The following is a 12,573-nucleotide window of genomic DNA, read 5'->3' on the forward strand; positions in this document are numbered from 1 at the left end:
TTGTAATATAATTGCACAGGTGAAAGGAAAAGGATAACATAATGAGAACACAACTGTGATGTTTTGGTGTGGTTTATTTTGCACACAGACGTGACCAGCTGGAACAGACCAAATGTGTGAGAGCTGTCACAGGAGCTGTAACGGTTTTGGGGCTCTAAGCTGAGGAAGACTCTTCGAGCAGTGCTCAACTAAGTAAAGAAAGCAAAGAGAAAAAATAGATAAGTCCTGGGATACCACTGTGGAAAGACAATGAAAATGGAAAAATGGGACATGAGGGGGACTTAGCAGCCCTGTCCTAAAATCTGGGAATTAAATAATTAAACTACTGCTGTAGAATTTCTGTGTTTCTGGCCTCTTTTCAGTGTATGTCGGGATTTTCCCACAGAAATTTTAGAAATTCCAGAATTAGTCATTTTGTAATATGTATTTTAGCATAGACTTTTGATCTGTCTTTTTCAGAAAATCCTGTTGGCTTATATCCAGATTTTCCATTAAATATGCTGATATCCCAATTAGTGAGAACAGCTAAATTAAATAATTGCAGCCACATATATGTGGACATTATTCTGATTTTTAAAACACTTACTTGGACTTAGTGCTTATATTCTTGTTTAGCACATCAGCAAGCTGTGTAGCTTTAGGTGAGGTAGTTGTTTGACATTGATTTAATTAAGCTAGTGCTACTCTTGTATAGATCTTGGCTTAATTTCAGGCTAATTTTGTTTTAACTGGAATTGATTAAGGCGCTATTTAAGATAAGCTGATATAAATGGCTGTTAAGCAAAAGATGTGCAGAGAGATTTACAGTCACAGAATTAAAATAGGCTAATACACACATTTAGGTGGTCCATCTTTCTCTGGTAGTTACCTGAAATGTGATTAGCATCAGCAAAACAAAAAGAAATTGTATTAAATGTTTTCACACAGAGCACAGACACGTGGTTGAAATACTTTAGGTCTGCTGAAACCTCTTGCAATGGTTTAATACAGGCTGCAGTTGTTCTTGTAGAGCTTAGCTGTGCACAGGAATTACTGCAGCTGAGTAAGTCGTGGTGTGGAGGAAAGGTGAGGATCTGCTGTGCCTGTAGACCACAGTAAATAATGAAGGAGGATTACATAAGTGCATTTTACTGTCTCATATTTACATCAGGTGAAGAACATACACAACTACAGTTACTTCTGTTCATGACAGCCTCTTACAATGTGGCCTGTCAGCCATGTTTGAACCCTGTTGTCTATGTCTAAACATAAACTAAGCAAAAAACCAACCTCAAAACAAAAACGAACAAACAAAAAAGTGAGGATTTTGAGATGAGTTATGGAAGTTTATTCTTTTTTAATGTTTACACATACTTTTTTATTATGTCTCTATTAGGAGTACGTTTCAGCTGCTGTAGAGGAGTGGTCTTATTTTATTGCTGACTATAAAAATGCAGAGCTTCAGATTAATGTATGAAGATGTAGTGAAGAAAAATACTGATACAAAGAAGTTTCTATAGCAATTACTGAAAGAGAAAAACATACCTTAGTCAGTTTTACTGGTGTAATTCTACAAAATCTAGGGACTACTATGTAGAATGGATGGGGACGAGTGGTCTTCTAGTCTGGTGTCCTCTTTCTGACATTGATCAATCATAGGTGCTTGTTGTTTGTGGTCTGTTTTTCTACTTGTGAATATGTGGTGATGCAAAAGTATTTCTTTCTCATGGGTTTTAAAGGCTCATCCAAGAAATTCCTGTCCCTGTCTTGAGGTGGGAGAGAGAGTAAGGAAGGGATCTTACCACAGGGTCATCCCTGCACAGGCAGGAATCTTGAAAGGACTTTCACTCTCTCCCCAGAGGCAAGATCAACCTTACCTACTTTTCCCATGCTGCCTGCTTATTTATCATTTATATGTATGTATGTGTGTATGTATGTGTGTGTGTATATATATATATATATGTATGTATAATTTACGTGTTCCTTTTCACTGGTGTCACCCTTGGAAACAACCTTTTAAATTTTCCAGAGGAGAGAGGATTTCCCCCTCCCGTTCATAATTTTATGTTTTCTGTTTTCTTTATCTACTCCTGAACTAAGTCACTGCATCAGTAGCTGATCAGTCATTTGACGTATCTTGGACTCAGAGTTGGACCCTGTTTTCCATATGTGGGCAAAAGACTGGCCCGTATAATAACTTTTTAATAACTTCTCCATTATTTTATATGCTCATTTTCCCAGTCTTAAGTGTATAATTAGAGAGAGAAAGTCTATAGCTAAAGCCAAGCCCTTACTAATCTGTTTTTGTCACTCAACATTCCTGCAGTCAAAATCAGGCTAGGTAGAAGCAAATGCAATTCCAATTTATTTTAATGGAAATTCAGGATTTTCAGATCATGACTGATTAAAAGTGCTCTGGATACCAATTTGTTGTAAATTATTCTTGTTTTGCATAACCTCCGAACATATTAATTTACTACTTAAAACCACTGCTGCCTGCTGCTAACAATTAGATAACCAGGTTGTCACTCCAATTTTTTCACTGCTGAACTTGGCAGAGTCTAACTGGCCTTCTTCTGTCTCATCTCTGGGAGCCTTTCCCCAAAGAGCCAGTGTTACATTTAGTGAACAAGAAGACTGATTAATCACATTGACTCCTAACTGCTCATCCAGGCCAACTCTTCTCTTGCTTTAGTTGGAACTGTTTCAAGAGCTCTTAAAAGACTATGTTATTTTAGTAATCTGGAATTTACAGAATATTTGACTGTGAAAACATCTTAGTAACTTTCTTCTGTGTATTAGGAAGGATACTATTTAAATATTGCACACAGCTATTTTTTACTTGGACTTGCATCTTAGTGCAAATGAGTGTTGAGGTAGTAGGCTTATTTGAAAACAATAGAAATTAGATTGGTAAAATACTAATTAAAATATTTAATCTCTCCTCCTCTTGTTGCTTTCTGATTGTTTTCTTCTGTTTTCTTTATGTCCTTAAATATTTTCCTCCTTCTGTTTATGGTCCATGAGAAAATTCAACATGACATTTTATTGCAGGCTTCATTTTGAAATTTTTTTGTCTGTAGAACACTTTTCTGGGACAGAAATTACCTAATCAAAAGCAGCCCCACAAAGGGTTACAGGTTTTTTTTTTAATCCTTTTCTCAGAGAAATTTCTCTTTGTAAGAAAACCTTGGAATAGTCAAGGGGTGGAGAATAATGAAGAGGGAGCTCCACTGTGTCCTTTTCCATATGTTTCACATGCAAGGGGAAGTTTGGTTGGTTTTGCTGGGTGATATCTGCTGTTACAGCTTTCTTAAAGTAGTTTAATATTAGCCATAATAATGCAGCCACCATGGTTAAGCATTCCTAATAATCTTAGAGTTTTATTATCCTTCCACCACAACTTTGGAAATCTTATGCTGTTCCAGAGTCTGGAATGACGTTGCCTTAACCTTGTGAGGTAAGCACATTGTAACCCAGGAGTCTCAGGAGAAAGATGCTTTCTATAAAACACTTTAATGCTGATTGAGCCCTAACTCCTATTCTGACTTTGTTGTGCCACAGTTGTAAAAGATGGAGAAAAGACAAGGTAAGGAAAATGAGAGAAAATATCTCTAAACCCTATTGGAGACTTTGGAGAGTGCGTGGAGAGAGGGACTGGGAGGGATTTTCAGTATTAAATGCAAATCTAAAAATTGGAAATGTGTTATTAACAACTGGTATTTTCAAGAGGACAGAAAGAATTGGTAACAGCAGTTTCAATTCTCTAAGAAGTCTGTGAAACTAGCTTTCATTTCAGAGCTGTCAGTACTGCCAATGTACAAAGACTAATAGGTACAAATTGTCCTACAAGCCAGAAGTCTAGAATTTCTGCCCCTGGCCACCAGGCAGCTGGATGTTTCTTCTGGTGGATTTTAGATAATAATTTCCCCCCCCCGCAGATTCAGAGTAAATCTGGATGTGCAGAAAGTGCTCCGCATGTCCCTCTGTTCCCTAGAAGAGCCAGCCCTGGGAAGTGCTGTTTCTTCTTCCCCATGATGATCCATTGAGTTTAATCCTCGCTTCTTAACTTTGGAAGTGGCCACCTATTAAATTGGGTGAGAGTCTCATAGTGAATTGATCATGGTGGTATCAGTCGCTGAGTAACTTCTGAAAAGTAGAGGATAGGAGTCAGAGAACCATTGCTACCATAAAGCAAAGCAAAAGGAGGGTGCAGCTGAGCAGTCAGGGCTGTAATGTTTTCAACTGCTTGCAGAGTAGCAGCGGGGGTTAACATGATTCAAGACAAATTTGCAAGCCTTGCATCACTCTCTTCTGAACTGGGACTGTTGGCAGCTATTAAATCAGTTGTAAGTATTACAGCTCTTAAGTTACATTATTCATCAAGAATAACAAGGGTAGCCTATTTCAAGTATTTGCTGTACACACATTTAACCCAGTGTTTTCTGTAACCAAGAGAAAAAGTGGAAAAAGAGGAAAACGTTCCTTAGCAGTGAGTCCTAATGTAGAAGCAAAGTTTTCCTTGTGAGGAAAGAGCTAGAAAGTAAACTATAGTTGTATCTGAAAGCGAGTAGCTTCCCAGTCAGTGCAAATCAGTGTCTGTGTTCATAGCTGGACCAACTGGCCCTGAACATGGCAGCTCATAATCCCTGTCCTGAGTGGCAGAGCGCAATGGAGAAAATTGTGACAGTACTGGAGTAAGCTACCTGCTCTTACATTGCTGGCCATGCATTGTTCAGATATTTTGTCAGTGCTGAAAACAGTCCAAAGGAGGTTCACTGCACAGGTCATTTATAAGATGAGAACATGCCAAAACCAACAGTGGTGCGTGCCATTTTCTTGGCATCAGGTGGGGATGTGAGCTGCTATGGCATGATGTTTGGTCTGTGGTGCCAGGTTTATAACTGTGGAAAGCTGTCCTAGTCTCACTTCATGATGTCAGTGCAGCAGACCTTAGTATTAGTGACATTCATGTTAGTGGAAGATAATTTCAGATTAGTTATGCTCTAATATGGCATTTCGGTATGCATTTTGACAGTTCCTTCAGAATACAGTTATGCTTGCCTATCATAATAACTGGATATACAGTGCAGGTGGCAAGGAGAGGACCAAGAAAAAAATGTATAGAAGCTTTAGTGACTTACATGGTCACTAAGGTTTATATTGGCCGAGGAGCACGTTTATGAATGTTTTTGTATTTATTGCTACGAGGTTTCTATTATACTTCCAACTAACTGCATTCATATGTCTGAAGAAGAGAACCACTTATATAGAAGAAAAACTGCATATGGGATGCTTACAACTGACATACACACTTACTCTGTGAAATAAGAGTTCATGATCTCCTGAACCATGGCTTTGAGAAAGGCACAGTTTAAGTAGTCGTTTCAGATTATCATAATAATAATCTGTTCTTATAATGTTGTGTATGATAGAAATTGGTTGTCCCAATCAAAGTCATAATAATAATCAGAAAATTCTTTCTGTTATAACTTTATTTTTCACATAATCCTTGTGTTGTTAGAAATACACTATATACCCCTTGTTAATTAATGTTGTAGTCATCTTGCTTTTATTATCTATTGCTCTGAGTTGGACTCCTAAGAATGCAATCACAAATGTGCTCTGTGGTGATGGATTCTGTGGTCAATGAGAATATGTGCCTTCACACCCTCTACCTGCTTTGTTTTGAATCTCTGGGTGCCCCAGGCTTTGCAAGGAAATTTGTGAGAATCAGGGCAGCGAGGATGCTGCTTCTTGCTGGATGGCATACAAAGTGGTGGAAACAAAAAAAGAATAAAGGACTTAGGTGTGCTTTTTGCTCCTATTTTTCAGCTATCTGAACTGATTTGTTTAACTTGATTTTTCCGTTATCAATAAAACAAACAAATGTTTTGCATCCAGTCTCTTGGACAAAACAAACATGATATTGTTTGGGTTTATGTGCTATTTTGTACTATTTGGCTGTAAGTTTAGAATGTGCAGAGTGCTTCCTTCCAGATGATTTTTTTGTTGTTGTTCTTCAGAATAATAATAAAAATAAAAATAAATACAAATACTGAATATGTGACTTAGCCAAGAAACAAAACATTTTTCATTGTCTTAAGATTTGCTCTGCTCTCTGTGGCTGTAACTTGTTTTAATTTTTTCACATAATGGTAGATTTTAAAGGCTTTATGAAATGATAAAATATAGGCCTTTCATGACAGTTACAACCAGATCAAAATGTGTCTGTGCTTGAATATATTGGATATTCTTCAGAGGGCTGATTAAACTACTATTCTATTAATATGCAACAATTTCCTGTGTTTTATACACATCACTGTGATGGTATATCACTTCTAATCAAGACAGTAATGGACTGCCCTGACCCAGTAAGATTCAATTTTGGTTCAATATCCTAACATATAATTTACTTTATTATCAAATATGTCATCAGGTTTTATGGCCTGATTTGGTCAGAAAAAGTAAAATAAGTCTTTTAGAAACAGACGTCTGCTCAGAGTTTTGCTAAGCAAAGTAACCAGCTGTAACTTGACTTCCCTGCTTTCAAGATGAAACACGAAAATTTTTTCAGCTTAACTGCAGTGTGTGGCTCAAACCTCTTTGTCAACTCCAAGGGATTCTAGTGGGAGTAGGTGGGAATATTCCTAGTAAGAAAAAGCCCCACCACGATCCTTCTCCATCAGTTGGTACTGACAGATGCAGAATTTCATATCTCATGGTGGGTTTGCCTAAATGCTTTCAACTTTTGAGGGATTTGTATGTCCTTTCAGCCTCCTTGGTTTCTGCTCTTGAATTGTTAAAGCAAGAAGTGGAAAAATGAAAATAGAAACAACGATGTAGTTGAATCCTTTGTGTTTACAATATTCTTCATTCAGTCAGAAAATAATATGGTGTCTATTTAGCCAAAGCTTTTGTATAAAACAATGCAGAGCCATGAAATATATTTTAATGTTATTCTTCAGTTCTTTTCCCCATAAAATGCAGCAGTGTTAACTTGCTTCTACTATTTAGCTTCATGAGAATTGAAAACTGTTAATTGAACATGTGGCATTTCATACTAGCACAGAGTATCATTTGTTAGAGAAAATATACACAGAATGCAATACTAGAAACTTAGTTTCCTCTCTCTTCTGATGAATTTTCTGCTTTGCAAGATGAATGCTGTTGGAGAATATTGAGTTCTTGTTGCCGTTACCGTTTGTAAAGCTTCCCCACCATAAGGAGAGATTTAATTCTGTAGCAAATATTCTGTACAGTGCAGTACATCAGATTCTTTGTTTTCTAAACACCTGAGATTCTACACCCCTTGAATTCACACAGGTATCAGACTAGTGAATAAAAATGCTGAACTGTGGGGTTTTTTTAATTTACATTTAATTGGGTTTTTGTTCAGTGGATAATTGCTTACCCTGCAAAGCTCGACATTTTTAATACATGCATAGAAAATGCATGTTAAGTAATTAAGAGTTCTCTTTTAAAAAAGGAAAATACCAAGGAAACCCAGATAAAAGCTAAAGCACACAATGTATAAATACTCCACTTCAGTGGTTAGATAGTTTTGCAAAAGCCTTGGGCTTTTCCTTTCAGCTGGGAGAAGAAGATTGTCGGCGCATAGATGTCCCCAGAGGCCGTAGCTGTTTAATTTTCAGGCTTTCCACTGGAAGGATGAAAATACAGTCAGTGAAAAAGGCACATGAAGAAGAGAGGTTGTTATGACAGTGAAGAAGCCATAATGTTTGGTCTTCTGGTTAAATCTTTTAGAAATCACTGGAACCTCTCTCTGTGCCTATTCCACAACCTATTGAACATGGTAAAATACAGACCATAATGTCTGTTTATTTGCAGCTACATGTTTAGTGGCTTTCCAGTAATAAAATAATGTGTTTTTCCCATTACCAGGGCTTTTTGAATCTTAGTTCTTATGGAAATATCTAACAATTTTAGCAATGCTGACTGCGTTGAGATATTTGATGGCCGGTAATCATGAGATAAGTCTATATTAACAAGTAGTGTGACTCAGTAGGAGCAAATCAGTAGCGTTAAGCAGTTGGTATGAAGGACCTTGTGCCAATACCGTAACCTTTTTAGCGTGTTTTACTCCAGATTATTTCTAGTCTGATCCAGTAGACTTCTTGTAGCAGGGAGTGCGTCACCTGGTGTACCTGTTCATGTTCTCTGGAGATACTTTACATTGTGAACCAGATCATGGCAAGAGGGTGAACTGGGATTTTGTTTTAAAAGTGCACTCCAGATCTGAACTTATGTAGATGTACCCGTTGAGTGGCATTAACAGCATCACTAGCAAAAGAATGGGTGTTTCTTGTACACTGTTACAAATTATAACCAGGTACATCCCAGACTTATGTCAGCAAGTAATGACAGCAGCTTAAATGATAGGAATTTTTTCATACATATTTAAGTGCCTGCCATTGCAGCACCATTTCTCTTCTTAAGAGCTTTCCTTTCCCAGACCCACATCTCAGTGAAATCAAGCAGCAATATCTCAGTGGTTGGCAGTGAAACTAATGGTAAGGGATTCAGTAGCCCTCATTGAATGAGGCATAGCCACATGATTTTAACTTTTCAACTCATGTCAATCCAAGTGCTTAAAAATGCCACCTCCTTTTTTTTTTTTTTTTCCCCTGTAACGGAAAACAGCATGACATCTCCAGTCCTTGCTTCCTAAACCTTAAGGTTTACATGCATCTAGCCATGTCTTGCCTCCTGTGATTGAACTCAGAAATATTTTACAATTGGGGAAACAGTGCACTATCTTTTGGATACCTCTGCAAATTAGAGATAAACTGAAAGACCTACCTTTGAGGTGTGAGACAGAGTTCATGAAAAATGAATGTATAGATATTCTAGCCACTGGTCATTAATTGAGCCCTTTTTTTTAATCTGCAGCTGGAATATTTCAGTGTTATAAAATTGATTACCATTTTTATGTCAGTTGGCTGCTTGTGACAGGTACTATATTAAGAGCTCCAGAAACCAAAGTTCTCTCTTTATCAACAAAACAGGTTCAGCGGGGGCATAAGGAACATAAGCTCCCCTGCACTGCTTAATCAATATGCCTCAACCCTGGCCTGAAAGAATATCTCCAAGGGGAAAGGCATTTGTTGAATTTCTTTTCCAATTAATTTGACAGCTCTGCTGAGACTAGTAACAAAAGTACTAATTCATGCTAATTGCAGTAGTGGACCTTTGTCATTGGGGAGCTGGGCTGAGCTCTTTGTAACATCACACAACCCACCAGGCAGCATTTTGATTAGGAGGTGTTACTGGAAGAAAGAACATTGGGTTTGAAGACTGTTCTGCATTCAGTTTTTCACCTGCAAAATGGAGACAGCAACACTCTCCTGTATGTGTTAACAAGGGTGGAAAGTTGCAAAAGAACATTCAGCCTCAGTAAATGCAAAATCATAGAATGGTTTCGGCTGCAAGGGACCTTAAAGATCAACTTCCCTCCCTCCCAGAGACAAAATGTAGGCTTTTTGTATGTCTGAATCAACTGTTATGGCTTGGGGTATGTGCACTGACACAGACAACTGGGAGAATTAAGCCTGGTCAATGGATTGCTGGAAATAAAAAACAAAGCAAAGCCCCAAATGTGTTAGAAACAGAGGGTAAGAGAGAAAATGTAGTCCAATATATAAACCAATTGGTTTCATCAGAAGCTTTACAAAAGGAATAAGAGCATTTTCCAGCTGATAAAATACACTGCAGAACTACAGAGGAGTATAATCAAAGGCATAGATGTTTCTATAAAAGCTGATTGAAAAGTTTGTGATTGTTCATCGCAGACAATATAAGTTCATGATAGATTTTGTAAGGTAAGGAATAGCTTAGGAGGGATACATCAGGAGCAGCTGTTCTCCATCTCTCATAGTAAAAACCAAGGATACACTGATTTGGCTAAAAGGCTACCAAATCTGAGGGTAAACTGAAGGAAGAATGTATATTTTCACATCACATTAACTACCTAGACTACAGAGGAATGTCATGGGAATTAATTGAGATTAATAATTAGCAAAAAAACCTATATTCTACAAAAAGAAAAGTACAATGAAAAATTATATTTTTTGTTAAAAATAAAGTAATGGATATTTAGAACCTTGCGTTTTCAGGTCTTTGAAATAATGTCTAGGTTGTAGTGATGAGGGTGAAATAATGAGGGATGGCAGATGATCATTCCCTATTAGACTTTCTCTTGCACTTTCATATGATGCTACCATTAGATGCAAGATAAGCACCAGGGTAACTGCTAGGGCTAGGTATAATCTGCATGACAATTCATTTGTTGTTCTTTATTTATATTATCTTTCATATTGTTAACCTGTTAATCTGGCCTGGTTCAGACACAGGGAAATTATATAAACATCCCCAAGTTATGAAAGTTGTTTTTCACTTATTACCTAAATATACCCTGGGAGGATTACCAAGCACTATCTTGATTTTTCCACTGAGCTGGAAAGAAAATATCTTCTCAAGAGCTCATGTACTGTGGGACTGGGGCTGCCATCTCTACCAGGTCTGTTTGCTTTCAGGATGGGGTAGTTCGTTGGTTTTTCTTGTTTCTGTTTTGGGTTTTTTTTTGTTAAAGTTCTGATAGAGAGAGAGGGAGATTGAGGAAAGACTAAACCAGAGCGGTACCGCAGTTCTCTCTCTGTGGCTCTCTCAGCCTCATGTTAGAAAACATTTATTGTTTGAAGCCATCAGGATCATATATCTAGTTTGCCTTTGAGGAGTCCATAGTGTACTTTTAGTTCAAGGAAAAAGTGTCTTTACTTTTTATCCTTGCCAAATGATCATTTTTAACTATCAAATTTCTTGTGTGTGTTTGTTTGTACAACCTTTTTTTTTCCTGTTCAAGTTGAAGCTGGTGGTTTTTTTCTGGTATATCTTTAATTTAGATTTTCTTTTACAATGTTTCTTGAATTAGGAAGTTATTTTTCATCTCTGCGTGGATTAAATTAATTTTTTTTAAAAAATAGAACATGGAATTTCTTTGTTTGACAGAATGATAGCTTAATATATCTTGGTGTGCTCAGGCTTGCCTTCAGGAAAACATCATGTTTAGGGAAAGTGAAAGACAGTTTTTATAAAGATGGGTTTATTGAATTCCCTGTTTAAATACTTGTTTAAGTGATTCACTAAGCATGGGTGGAATTAAGGTAGAACTTCATTTACTTTGCTTTAATTCTGAATCAAGGCTGTAGTTCTCAATGTTTTCCTATTAATGAAAGATTTCATTTCCCCAAAACTGGCTGCAAGGAAGCTGAAATGTCCTATGCATTTTGAAACTATATTTGCACACCCACAAGCCAGAACATCTTTGCTGTAATGCTGTTTTAGACCTACTATGTATGACATTGCACTTTCAACAATATTCCTAGTAGCAATCATGGCTGTAATGCACTTCATAAAAAGAGATACAGAAGCCTGCAAGGCATAACGTGGAGCTATTACAGTCTGTGGTTGAAAGGTGCAGTGTTACTCCCTCAGGATAAAGCTATCTCTTATGTACATATAATTAATATGTCTGCCAGTAACAGTTATTAAACAAAGAACAGGAATTGTTTCTGCTGAATGACTTGAGACCTGGGAGTAAAGCCAATTTAAAAAGCATCTGATTAAAATGCACTAAGGCCACAGATCACTATAAAATATGAAGTGGGGAGGAAAAAGCAGAAATTTACTCATGAGCAAGATTAAATACTACTGAAAAGCAGCAGCTTTTAGGTGTAAAAGAATGAAAAGTGCTCATTCCAAAGAGTACTTTTGTAGGGGCATTTCAGTGTCACATTGCACTGAATCCTTGCCCCTTGCATGCTGTGCCATTCATCCTGGTGCAACGGCTGGAGGCAGAGAGGTGAAGAGAAGAGAGATCATTTCCTGAGCCCTCAGATTATTGGCCTCTTACTGTTGGAGGAGCCCTAGTGATAGGAAAGAAATTGCACCGGTTTTGTTAATTGTTGATTTCTTGTAGCAATGTACAGCTGTAGTAGTTTTTCAAAACTGTCAGTGGCTTTGGCTGTGCTTACTGTATTTTCCAGTCTAGAGATGCAAAAGTACATGTGATGCATGTTTCCTTCTGCAGTAGTTTACCCCCAAAGATATGTTACAGTAATAAACAGTTGCATTTTTTGAAAGCTATAGCACAGCTAATTATGAAAGGAGTGATTTTTAAAATGCAACTTTTAATTTTATGCCTACATTTTTAGAGTAAAAACTATGTCTCATGCACAGAAAATATAAGATTTTAATGGTTTGCTTATAATGCTTAGCAAAAATGATTAGGTTGCTTCTGCTACTGGTCCCAGCAATACCTGTTTTGTAATTATTTCTGGTATTATGTATTATGTGAAAGGCTACAGGGAAGACAATATAAGAATACAACGAATATGAAGAATAATTGTTTTTATTTCCCCAGCAAACAGCATTGACTCCTGTGGGCAAGGAGAGCAAGCCAATGTCCTTACCTCTTCCTGGGGATATTCTTACCTTGGCACTAACAGGGTCCACCCCAGCCAGAGCTTTTAGCTCTCACTAAAGTCTTTCTTAATCTTATTTCCCTCCTCCCCT

Source organism: Mesitornis unicolor, unplaced genomic scaffold (genome assembly GCF_000695765.1).
Source record: "Mesitornis unicolor isolate BGI_N332 unplaced genomic scaffold, ASM69576v1 scaffold15217, whole genome shotgun sequence".
NCBI lineage: Eukaryota > Metazoa > Chordata > Aves > Mesitornithiformes > Mesitornithidae > Mesitornis > Mesitornis unicolor.